This window comes from Hordeum vulgare, chromosome 1H (assembly GCF_904849725.1).
Source record: "Hordeum vulgare subsp. vulgare chromosome 1H, MorexV3_pseudomolecules_assembly, whole genome shotgun sequence".
Classification (NCBI taxonomy): domain Eukaryota; kingdom Viridiplantae; phylum Streptophyta; class Magnoliopsida; order Poales; family Poaceae; genus Hordeum; species Hordeum vulgare.
This window is the reverse complement of record NC_058518.1, coordinates 246,677,888-246,691,320: the sequence shown is the minus strand read 5'-3', so window position 1 is coordinate 246,691,320 and position 13,433 is coordinate 246,677,888.

Genomic DNA, 13,433 nt, shown 5'->3' with positions numbered 1-13,433 from the left:
TCCATGGTCTCGACAACCCGATACAGGTAGTAGAAGTGAATTCTCTGCGTAGGTTTGATGAGAGTGATATTCCTTTTGATAAACCTGCTAGCCTATGCTTTGATGAATTTGACAACTTTGTTGCCAAACAACAGAGTTTCAATGATCATGTTAGCAGACATTTGGAACAAAGTGCTCGTATGCTTAGCCATCTAAGTGCTTGTGTAGACAGAAATGTCAATGCTCTGAAGCTTATGAATAAACATGCCTCTATGATTACTACATAGGTAGAACAAGTACTTAAAGCTCAGAATGACTTGCTCAATGAATTAAATGACAACTCTGTCAGAGTCATTACTAGAGGAGGCAAAATGACTCAGGAACCTTTGTATGCTGAAGGTCGTCCTAAGAGAATTGATCAAGATTCTCAAGGAATCAATGCTGATACACCTAGTCATCCTAAAGAGAAGAAGAAGGATGATAGAAACCTGCACGCCAGTTCACCAAATACTGTCACACCTGAAGAACCTAATGATATTTTTGCATCTCATGCAGAAACACAATCAGGTGATGAACATGAACCTGGTGACAATGTGGACAATGATGTTCATAATAATGCTGAACCTAGCCATTATGAGGATGTAGAGATTGAACCTACAGTTAATCCTGATAATCCAGAACCTAAGAGATACGACAAAATGACTTTACTGCTAGGAAGCATGGTAAAGAAAGAGAGCCATGGGTTCAGAGACCTATGCCCTTTCCTCCTAAGCCATCCAAGAAAAAGGATGATGAGGATTTTGTGCCCTTCGTTGAGATGATCAGACCCGTCTTTCTGCAGATGCGGTTAACTGATGTGCTCAAGATGTCTCCGTATGCCAAGTACATGAAGGATATCGTGACTAATAAACGGAAGATACCAGATCTTGAGATCTCCACCATGCTTGCCAATTACACTTTCAAAGGTGGAACTCCTAAGAAAAATGGTGATCCCGGAGTGCCCACTAGACCTTGCTCTATTAAAGGAAACTACGTAAGAACTGCCTTATGTGACCTTGGAGCCGGTGTTAGTGTTATGCCGCTCTCTCTTTATCATAGACTTGAGTTGGATAAGTTGACACCCACTGAAATTTCTCCGCAAATGGCCGACAAATCAACTGCTTTCCCTATCGGCATTTGCGAGGATGTGCCTGTTGTGGTTGCTAATACCACTATCTTAACAGACTTCGTTATCTTGGATATTCCCGAGGACAATGACATGGCTATCATCCTCGGAAGACCCTTTTTAAGCACTGCAGGGGCTGTTATATATTGCAACAAAGGCAATGTCACTTTCCATGTCAACGGTAATGAGCACACAGTGCACTTTCCGAAGAAACGATATCCAGTACATTGCATCAATGCTATCGAAAAAACTTCATCGATTCTCATTGGGAGCTTTGAATGCCCTATTCCACGTGTCAATATGAAGTATGATTTGCTTGTTGGGGAGATACGTATCCCCATTGAGGTGACTTAGTGGCTATTCGAAAATTCTCCGTTCTCTCATGCGATTCGAGAAGGTTTTGTCATGAGGACTTGACCAATCCCATTGACGGATTTCTTTCGATGACCATGAAACGAATGAATCAAAGAGTCACATACCTCTGTTTTGAGTCTTCATTTTCTGTTGCTTAGAAGAAAAATGATGGAATTAGTTTTTCCTCTCTTGTTTTCTGTTTTAGCGTCCCGGAGGAAAATACCTCGAAAATAAAAGTTCTCCGATGGTCCTGGAAATTTTGTATGATTTTTTCTGGAATTTTTGAAAATTTCTGAGCCTGAGAGCTGGTCAGGAGGCCTGACAAGTGGGCCACAAGCCCCCCACCACCACCTACCCCCCTGGTTGCGTGGTGCAAGCTTGTGGGGCCCACAGGCACCACCTCCACTCATTCCAGCTCTCAGCCTCTTCTGCCACCTCCAGAAAAAATTGTTTCGCAGCTCAAACCCGTGTTCTTGCTCATTTGGCTGTGATTTTCTATCTCCATGCTCAAAGCACCATTTTCCGAACTGTTTTGGGGAAATTAGTCCTTGGTAAGTGACTCCTCCATTGGTCCAATTAGTTTTTGCTCTAGTGCTTTATCCTTCGCGAATTCTTGCTGCCTTGGTGACCCTGTTCTTGAGCTATAAAAGTTGATTTTAGCTGGTCCCAAGTAGTTTTAGCGCGTGATACGATCTCTAGGCACTAGTAGGAGTAGTTGCGACAAGGTGTGGTGGGTCTTTATTCACTTTTCTCTTGAACTTCAAAAATTTCAGCAAAAGGAAATTATGTTCAGGAGGAAGTTTCATGGTGGTTCCTCAAGTAAGAAGGGTCCTCGTCTCTCCTTTCGGGAGCCCGAACCTTTTCAACTAAGGGACGCACCGGTGCAACCATGTGAATGGCCTTCCGATGAGTTCATGATCGAAGCAGGCTTCAAGGATGAGTTTGATGCACTTGTCCGCAATGTCGGGTTAGAAGAATTCCTCTCAGATAAATGTGAACATTATGCTATGCTCACTGCCTCTTTTGTGTGTAGATTTAAATTTTTAGCTGGGCATGAATCATCCATACTGTTTGATTTGTACGATAAATCCTATACCGTGGGTCTGGAGGATTTCAATAGGATTTCAAGATACCCGATGGAGGTAGTATTATTGATCCTCCTAAGTCTTCTGTCAGAGACTTTGTTTCGAGTATAACTGTTGGAGAAACCAGAGATATCACGCAAGCCACCATAGGAAGCATCCATTTCCCTGCCTTGCAGTACCTTGCCCTCTTCATAGGTAGGTGCATTAACGGCAAGGGTGCACATTGTCACCTATGCGCTTCCGACCTTAGTATCCTTAAGAGCGCAGTAACAGGTGACAGGAGCTTCAATATGGGAGCTATTATAGCAAGGAGGCTGAATAAAAATGCCAGTGAGGGGGATTTCTTTGGGAGAGTTTATGCTACATGCTTAGCAAATTTTCTGGGAGTATCCAACCGTCCAGAAGACCCTCATCTCCGTACAACTTACCTTGATCGTGTCGCTCTAACACGCTACCAGTTCCTTGAGAGAGATCATGGATCTCTTCTATACCGCTTGATATTTAACCGGCAACGTGTTTTCCATATTACCCTTCCTGCTCCTGCTTTCTTTGACTTTCAGGTTAAATGAAGATACTACATAACCATAGGAGAAGGAGAGGAGTATGAGAGGGAGGCGACATCTGCTCGACTTTGCTAGACAGCTATTCAGGCAGTGGCTGCAGCACTCCCGTATAACACTCATTATGACGTTGGGTTTCGCCAGGATCATCCATGGGAGTAGACCAAGCTAGGCCAAAAGCCTAAGCTTGGGGGAGTACGTGTTCTCACCGACTTTATATTCATGCTTATGCTTTCACTCTGTTAGCCTGTGTTTACACTTTGCCAGTGTATTATCCATGCTAGTTTCTTTTCGTTTTCTTGTTTTCTTGTTTTGGGTCCTTTTTAGAAAACCCAAAAAGATTTTTCTTTCTTCTTTTGCTTGTTGGCAGCTTTCCCGTGTAAATAGTTTTCTTTTTCTTGGTGTCAACCTAGAAGATATTGGTTACAATGCTTAGTGGTTCTTACATGCTTACATGTTTAGCTTTCAAAGAGCCATATTATCTTGTCTTCTCCTTTCTGTTTGCCTGCAGATTCAGCTTAGTCCTATGCGCTTATTATCGTTTTCATCATTCGATCGTGCAAATGAAAGGCAACAATGATGATATATGATGAACTGACTGAGACTGAAAAGCTGGTATGAACTCTATCTATTTTGTTTTTGTAAATATGACTAGCTTGTCAACCCAGATTTAGCTTTGTTGTGAGAGAACCATGTTTGCAATGACAACTTAGAGATCAAAGTTTCTGATGCCATGCTTATTTAGCTGAGAGCTTATAATGTTTTGTCTTTAATGCCAACATAGATTTTGAGATGACTATGATGTAGTATGATAGGATGGTATTCTACTTTGAATGTTTCAAGTGGCTTGACTTGGCGCATGTTCATGCATGTAGTTGAAACAAAATCAACATAACCTCTACGATGTTCGTGTTCAAGGTGATTTATATCCTGTTCATGCTTGCATTTAATGTTAGTCAAACTCATTGGATCTTGATGATTGTTGTCGCTCTCTAGTTGGTCGCTTCCCAGTCTTTTGCTAGCCTTCACTTGTACTAATCGGGAATACTGCTTGTGCATCCACTTCCATCAACCCAAAAGTTTTTCCATGAGAGTCTACCATACCTACCTATTTGCGGTATCTACCTGTCGTTCCTAGTAAATTTGCATGAGCCATTCTCTAAACCTTCAAGAAATAATCTGTTTTGCATGCCCGAACCGCTCATGTGGTGACAGAGGGCTATTGGTATCTTCCATGCTAGGAGTGTTATCCTCGACATGTGTTTATTCACAGTCATTCATGAGAAAGGGGCTGGTATTTGGGATGCCTAGTTCCATGCTTAAATCAAAAACATAACTGTAAAACAAGACTCCCCCCGGATTGATGTTAGTATGGACGGTACCCGAGGATTCGGCTAGCCGTGGAGTGTGATTGATTGGTGGTGGGGGAGTTAAAACTTTACTTTTCTGTTTGGGAACCGCCTATAGCATGAGTAGCATGGAAGATATTGAGAACTCTTGGTCATTGCATTGACAATGAAAGCATGCCACCCAAAATTATTATCTCTGTTTTCAAAGCTTGAGCTCTGGCACCTCTACAAATCAATGCTTCCCTCTGCGAAGGGCTTGTCTATTTATTTTCCTGTCGAGTCATCCTCCTCTTATATAAGCACCAATTAGAGAGCACCTCTGTCATTTTTATGCTTTGCTTTTGACTGATATTGAGTATGACTATGACTGGATCTTCGTTGCTATGAATTATAATGTTTAGTAAGCCCTTGATCTTTGAAAGTGCTCTGCATTTATGTTTTGCGGTCTCAGAAAGAGCTAGCGAGATACCACCTATTCATATTGCTTCATGTTTGCTTTGATTGAAGTGTTGGTATTTGAAACTCATTATTATTTGCTTGTTAGGTGATTATGCCATTGATATTAGTTTATCGTGAGACCTTTGTGTCATTTGGTTCTCTGGTTAACTTGTGATCTTGCTTAAATTCTGGTTATGAGTTAGACATAGTTGCAACAACAAGATCAAACAGAGTTTGTCAAAGTTTTTCTTTCTCTCTCAGTTTGACAACTGAGTTGTTTGAGGACAAGCAAGGTTTTAAGCTTGGGGGAGTTGATACGTCTCCAACGTATCTACTTTTCCAAACTCTTTTGCCCTTGTTTTGGACTATAATTTGTATGATTTGAATGGAACTAACCTCGACTAACGCTGCTTTCTGCAGAATTGGCTTGGTGTTATTTTTGTGCAGAAATCAAAGTTCTCCAAACGTCCTGAAAATTTACGGGGAGCAGTTTTGGAAAATATCAAAAATACGTGCTCCAGAATCCACCTGAGGGGGTGGGCAAGTGGGCCACAAGCCCCTGCTCCGCCACCACCCCCCTGGTGGCGGTGGGCAGGCTTGTGGGGCCCATAGGCACCTGCCGCCCCCAATTCCAGCTCTATATGTTGTCTTTCATCCCAGAAAAAATAAAAAAGAGAACTTTTCGTCGCATTTTCGATAAGGAGGCGTCGCCACCACGTGTTCTTCATCTGGAGGGCAGATCTGGAGTCCGTCTTGGGCTCGGGAGAGGGGAAATCGTCGCCATCGTCATCATCAACCTTCTTCCCTCTCCAATTCCATGAAGCTCTTCGTCGTTCGTGAGTAATCTATTCGTAGGCTCGCTGGACGGTGATGAGTAGGATGAGATCTATCATGTAATCGAGTTAGTTTTGATGGGGATTGATCCCTAGTATCCAGTATATTCTGAGATTTGATGTTGCTACTACTTTGCCATGCTTAATGCTTGTCACTAGGGCCCGAGTGCCATGATTTCAGATCTGAAATTAATATGTTGTCACCAATATATGTGTGTTTTAGATCCGATCTTGTAAGTTGTAGTTACCTACTATGTGTTATGATCCGGCAACCCTGGAGGGACAATAACCGGAACCACTCCCGGTGATGACCATAGTTTGAGGAGTTCATCTGTTCACCAAGTGCTAATGCGTTGGTCCGGTTCTTTATTAAAAGGAGAACCTTAATATTCCGTAGTTTCCTTTTGGACCACGCTGCCACGGGAGGGATGGACAATAGATGTCATGCAAGTTCTTTTCACTAAGCACGTATGACGACACACGGAATGCATGCCTACATCACATTGACGAGCAGGAGCTAGAGACATATCTCTCCGTGTTATAGTGTTGCATGATGAATATCATCCAAACAAATCACCGACCCAATGGCTACGAGTTTGTCGTACAGTTACTACTGATGTTACTTGTCTTGCTCTGCTGCTACTACTGTTGATACTGCCGTTACTTGTCTTGCTCTGCTGCTACTACTGTTGCTACTGTTGTTACTTGTCTTGCTCTGCTGCTACTACTGTTGCTACTGCTGTTACTTGTCTTGCTCTGTTGCTACTGTTGATACTACTGTCGCTTGCTACTGTTGCTACTTGCTACTGCTGTCACTACTACAGTTCCTTGCAACTGCTATTGCTCGTTACACTACCGATACCCGCTACTTCGCTGTTACTACTTCGCTGTCACTATTGTGCTTGCAGATACTAATCTTTCAGGTGTGGTTGAATCTGACACATTCAGCTGCTAATATTTGGGAGTATACTCTCACCTCCTAAGGCTTACCAACAAATTTGGGTCGAATACTCTACCCTCGAAAACTGCTGCGAACCCACGCGCTGGTGGGCCATCAACAACATTCTTCTAGTCTCATTACTTGGGAGTGCTATCAGCAATCTTCTGGTGCCGTTGCAGGAGAAGGTTAGTTGTTATAAACATTCGTCTAGCTAACACTAGAGATTGCAGGATCAGCACTTTTCTGGAGCCTTTGCCAGGGAAGCACAACTGATGTTAGGAGGTCGTCGGAGGGTGATGGGCTGCGATGGATGGGGACGGAGGGCGGCGGAGGGCGCACGGGCGGCGATGGAGAGCGACGAATGGCGAGTTGGGCAGCGAAGGCAGACGGAGGGGAGAGGGGCCGATTGGGGAATGGGGTCGAGGAAAGAAGCAGAGGCAGTGGGGGTTATGTCAAGCTAGCAGTAGCGCGTTTTTCTTTTCTTTTCTTTTCTTCTTTTTTTTTCTTTTCTTCTTTTCCTTTTTTCCAAGAGTCGTAACGAAGGGAAGCTGATACAATATATGTAACTAAAGCGATATATAGTGCATCATTTGACCCATAACGGTTAAGTGTGCTATACAAAATAGGAACATATATATTACATCATTTGACCCATAATGGTTAATTGTGCTATACAAAATAGAAATATATATATTACATCATTTGACCCATAACGGTTATGTGTGCATACAAAATAGGAACATATATATATTACATCATTTGTTCGATAATTGTTTCTCAATTTCAACGTTTTCATTTTTAGTGAGATTCTTTCCCTTCTTGTTCGTTGGCGAATAATTGAGACCCTCATTGTGACTTTTCCTTTTCCATGGAGTATGACCTTTCTTAAGTAATGTAGTATTGATTCTTCTTTTGACGTATACTTCATCGTCATCGCCATCTTCCCTCATTGGGTTGTCGTACTGGTCGTAGTCTTCCTCGTTGGCGACTCCATCGATTCCAATGATGTTCCTTTTGCCTCTCCTCACGACAACATGGCTGGTATTGCTCGTGTCGGTTATGAAGAAGCATTGTGTCACGTACTTAGCTTGTACCCATGGTTCATTTTTTGCGATGGCGTTCACAGTAGAGCTCTTGGCGTCTAGCATAGTCATGGTAGTGAAATACTGGTTTTCTCTTTCGACATTCTTAGCCCATGTGACACGGAACATTGTCGCGTTGTGCAATCCAGAGTAGTCAAGCTCCAAGATCTCCTCGACCCTTCCGTAAAATCTCTCAGTTGCGTTGTTATCGCTGCCGGTCATGCATTCTGTTGTCACCCCTGAGTTCTGAAAATCACTATTCATATCTTTGGCCTCCGTCTTGAACGTGTATCCGTTGATAAGCAATCCGTCCTTACAGCCCTCTTCCGGGGGATTAGCAAGAATATGCTCTTTGAACCAATGCAGGAAAGTGGAGTCGTGCTCTCTAGTAACTTCGGCGTCCGTCCTGCATACCCACCGGTCACGATACTTCTTTGGGATAGTTTCTTTATGCACTGTCATGAAAGGATCTACCTGATCTAGATTTTGTAGCACTATCAAGTTTTCTCTATCAAAGTCGTTGCGTCTATCTGAGTAGGCCACATGCAGTTCCCTATGACCGTTGGAGTGACCTTCTCCTTCGAGCCTCCCAACGTGCTTGTTAACGGGCAATCCAACAGTAGGCGGACGGTCTGCGTCATATAGAAAATTCTCGCAAAAAGAGATGCACTCTTGTGTTAGGTAGCCCTTGACGATGCTTCCATCCGAATGGGACATGTTACAAATGAATCCTTTGATGACCCCATTCATCCTCATGAACGTCATCATGTTGTGCAAGAATAGCCGCCTTAGGTCTATTATGTTGTCACAATATGGGCACATAGATGCACCATGACATCAAAGAACACGGCGGGAAGTACATCTCAATCTCATTTAGTATCACAACGATCTCTTCTTGTAGCCTTCGGAGTTGTTTCACACTGATCGACTTTTGAGAGATGACGTCAAAAAGTTGCAGAGACCAATAAGCGTGTCACGAACGTGCTTGTCCATTATCCCTCTAAGGGAAACAGGTAGTATCTGCATCATCTTCATATGATTGTCATGTGACTTCATCCCGTTGAACCTTTTTTCTTCGTGTCTAGAAATCTGCTTATCTTCCCACAGTAACCAGAACTAACTTTGATTCTAGTAAGGCACTTGAAGAATTGATCGATCTCAGCCGGACTTAAGGTGAAGCAAGAAGGGGGCAATAAACCTCTTCTTTTACTTCCCCTTATTATCCGGCTTCTTTGTCTGTGTCTCCTCTGAATTTTTACAGGGCAGCATGTGCAGATCTGGCCTAATTTTCAAATCTTGCAAGTCTTTTCTTGCCTTCGGCCCATCCTTGATCGTACCCGGCATGTTCATTAGTTTCACAAGCAAGCTCTCAAGGACATTCTTACATATATGCATTTGATCAAGGCAATGAGGCATGTCGAGTTTGTGCCAGTACTCCAAGTCCCAGAAAACAGACCTCGTCTTCCATACCTTCAGCAACAGCTCTGGCACCTTTTTCATCATCTTTCCCGGAAGGGGGCACTGTTCCTAATTTTTCAACAACTCATCGATTTGGGCGTCGCTCCGCTTATGTGGAGGTCCTCGATGCTCAGCCTCACCATTGAATAGATCTCAACGGTTTCTCCATGGGTCGTCCTCCTCGAGCCATCTTCGAGGCCCCATGTACATGATTTTCCCAGATCCGCCATCTTTCGTTGACGTTAGCGGTTGAGACGTCGTATCATTCATGCACCGCGTGCGTCCGAAATATCCATGGCACACCTGGCTTGTGATATATCCATAATTGTGATAGTCGTGCACCGTCGTGATAAGCGCGGCTCTCATATAGAAATACTCGCCTTTGCTGGCGTCCAATGTCTTGGCCGGTGTTTTCCATAACGTGTCTATCTCCTCTTGAAGTAGCCCCAAATATAGATTAATATTATTTCCCGGTTGTTTTGGCCCTTGAATCAGCATGCTCATGTGTATGTACTTTGACTTCATGCACAACCATGGGGGAGGTTGTACATCCATACAAACATGGGCCATGTGCTATGGTTGCTGTTCTGGTTGCCAAACGGATTCATGCCATTGGTACAAGCACCGACCACGATGTTCCTTGCATCACATGCGAAATACCGATATTCGTCGTTGAACACTTTCCACTGGCTTCCATCCATGAGGTGTCTCAGCTTTGGATCATCTCCATCATCGGGCTTGGTCCTCTCCGCGTGCCAACGCATGAGCTTTGCTTCCTTGGGATCTACAAAACAACGTTGTAGACGGGGAGTGATCAGTAAGTACCATACAACTTTTTGGGCAGATTTTTCTCGGCCTTCTTGTATTGAGAAGCATTGCACACCGGACAGCTGGGCTTTTTGTGTGCTCCTTTAGATAAATTATGCAATAGTTGATGCATGCATGGTATCTAACGTGCGGAAGATCAAGAGGGCACACGATCTTCTTGGCCTCGTCCACACTAGTAGGACACAGATTCCCCGTAGGAAGAACATCCTTTAGGTACTTGAGAAGCTCACCGAGGCTAGTGTCGGTCCATTTGTTTTTAGCCTTCGTTTTCAGGAGTTCGAGCGTGAAACTCAAGCGGGTCACCTCGGGATAGCAACCATCATATAATGGAGTGTTTGAGTCTACCACCAGTTGCTGCCTGATTGAACTTAGTACTGACGGAGTCTGCATCGTGGAGTCCATGTTTTGTCCACCCCCATGTCCGGCCTCTTGTCCGCCGCCATGTCCGACCCCTTCCCTGCCGCCATGTCCGGCCCCTTCCCCACCACCATGTCCGGACCCATCTCCGCCGCCATTATTGGTCATCTCTTCGTCTTGCGCCGTGTCGTCATTGCCTGCCCCGTCAGCGTCCTCATCATCATCATCCTCGTCTTCAGTTATCCATCGAGTATAGACATCCATGAAACCGGTCATGAACAGGTGCGCCATCACACTACCATCGTCATAGGTGTCGAGCCAAACTCCTCCTTTGCATCTTCGACACGGACATAAAATCTCTGTCCGGTTATTTTCTTTCATGTCCTGCACCGCCGACCGCAACCACCTATCCACCATCGTTCCATTGACCATCATGAACGCCTAGAGGTAATAATAAAGAAACTGATTATGAAAATGCATGCATGCATAAAAGTCATACAGAAATTCAACATCACCTTCCCTCAAAATAGTACATATAGAGTTTGTCCGTAATTCGCCGAAACGGAAATAAATCGACATTTCGACAAAACATAGGCAACTCACAAGCACCATTCGATGGAAACTCATGGCACACACAAAAATTCCATCATATCGCCCGATTATGTCATATCGCACTCATACACATATTTCCATTCTTGCAAAAGCATAAATTTTTAATCACCTATCTCGAGATCGAGCACGCTGATGATGATGTCGATAGGTGTCGCCACACACAACTATGGAATGATCAAAAGTGGACAAAGCTCTTCTTGACACGGCTAAATCTAATTAGGGAGGCAGATAGGTCACTTCACTAAATGCTAGATCAACCTACCTAGCTAGTTTGGGAGAAGACAAGTTCAACTAATGGAGGGGGAAGGAACAAGAGAAAGGAGATGCATTACTAGAGGTGGTGTAGGTAGCTAGGAGTAATAAAGAGAGAGAAAGATAGGTAGAAGAAGGAGAGCAATGGGGTGGGAGAAGTAGTGAGGAAGAAGCAAAGTGAGGGAGAGAGGAGATGGGAGCTAGGGGAAAGTGAAGGAAGAGAGGATAGGGGAGGGTGAGGGTGGAGGAGAGAGGTGGTGGATGCGGTTTAGCAGTAGCGCTCGTTGCAAAACACGCTGCTGCTAATACGATAGCAGTAGCGAGCTTCCGGTAGACATGCTACTCCTAAGCGGGGCCCGCCATGTGGCCACCTTCAAAATTAGCAGTAGCACCCTGCAAAAGATGAGAACTACTACTATTACAGTAGCAGTAGCGCGGTTATTGCAGGCACGCTACTGCTAAACCTAGCTTGGCAGGAGCGGTCGGGCAACTTCACTAGTAGTGTTGTTCTAGCGAGACGTGCTATTGATAATTCTGTAGCAGTAGCGTCGCGTTGTTACGCGCGCTGCTGCTAATTAGCAGTAGCATCCCTTCTTCCCCAGTGCTACTGCTAAGATTTTGTGTATAAGGTTTCTCCTAGTAGTGAAATATACACTAGAGTATCAGATTTCATGGTAAAAGTACATAGGACAATTCAATAGTATTTCTTAAGGAAAGTCATGAGCAGCACATGCAACGTGTAAACCGAACGTGCTTAACTAGCGTAGTTAGCTAACTGAACATAGGCCCTTCTAGTGAGCCAATGAAACAAGCTACTCCTCATCGTTGGAGATATCGATGATGATTGGCTCCTTGGACATGGAAGAGGGTGAGCCCTCCACATTGTGGCTGCCCTCCTCGTACTGCTGAGTTGCCTGAGCCGCTCCTGGAACCAACTTGCTGGCTCTATAGTTGAGGTAAGCACAAGAATGCTGAGAAAACACCTCGCAGTCTTAGTCGAAGGCACCGACGGTGGCCTTGAGAAAACGCCACAACCTGTCGTTTAAAGGATCCAACCGCACCACGACGTCGGCGCACGAGGCATCGACGATGGCCTCGACGGTGATGTGCTCCTCTAAGATTCCGGGGGCGGCACGAATGGCAGCCATAGCGACCTCATCCGCGCGTGCGGACGCGATTATTGGAAATATGCCCTAGAGGCAATAATAAATTGGTTATTATTATATTTCTTTGTTCATGATAATCGTTTATTATCCATGCTAGAATTGTATTTATTGGAAACTCAAATACATGTGTGGACACATAGACAACACACTGTCCCTAGTGAGCCTCTAGTTGACTAGCTTGTTGATCAAAGATAGTCAAGGTTTCCTGGCCATAGGCAAGTATTGTCACTTGATAACGGGATCACATCATTAGGAGAATGATGTGATGCAAAAGACCCAAACAATGAATGTATTATATGATCGTGTAAGTTTATTGCTACTCTTTTCTGCATGTCAATGTATATGTTCATATGACCATGAGATCATGCAACTCCCGAACAGCGGACGTATACCTTGTGTGTATCAAACGTCTCAATGTTATTGGGTGACTATAAAAGTGTTCTATAGGTATCTCCGATGGTGTCTGTTGGGTTGGCATGGATCAAGAATGGGATTTGTCAATCCGTGTGATAGAGAGGTATCTCGGGGCCCACTCGTTAATACAACATCACAACAAGCCTTGCAAGCAATGTGACTCAGGAGTTAGTTATGGGATCTTGTATTACGGACCGAGTAAGCAGACTTGCCGGTAACGAGATTGAACTAGGTATGGAGATACCGACGATCGAATCTCGGGCAAGTAACATACCGAAGGACAAAGGGAACATCATACGGGATTAACTGAATCCTTCACATAGAGGATCAACCGATAGAGATCTTCGTGGAATATGTAGGATCCTATATGGATATCTAGGTCCCGCTATTGGTTACTGACCAGGGAGTGTCTCAGGTCATGTCTGCATAGTTCTCGAACCCAGAGGGTCTGCACACTTAAGGTTCGGTGACGTTTCGGTATTATTTGGGTCATGTGTGTTTGGTAACCGAAAGTTGTTTGGAGTCCCGGACGAGATCCCAGACATCAATAGGAGCTCCGTA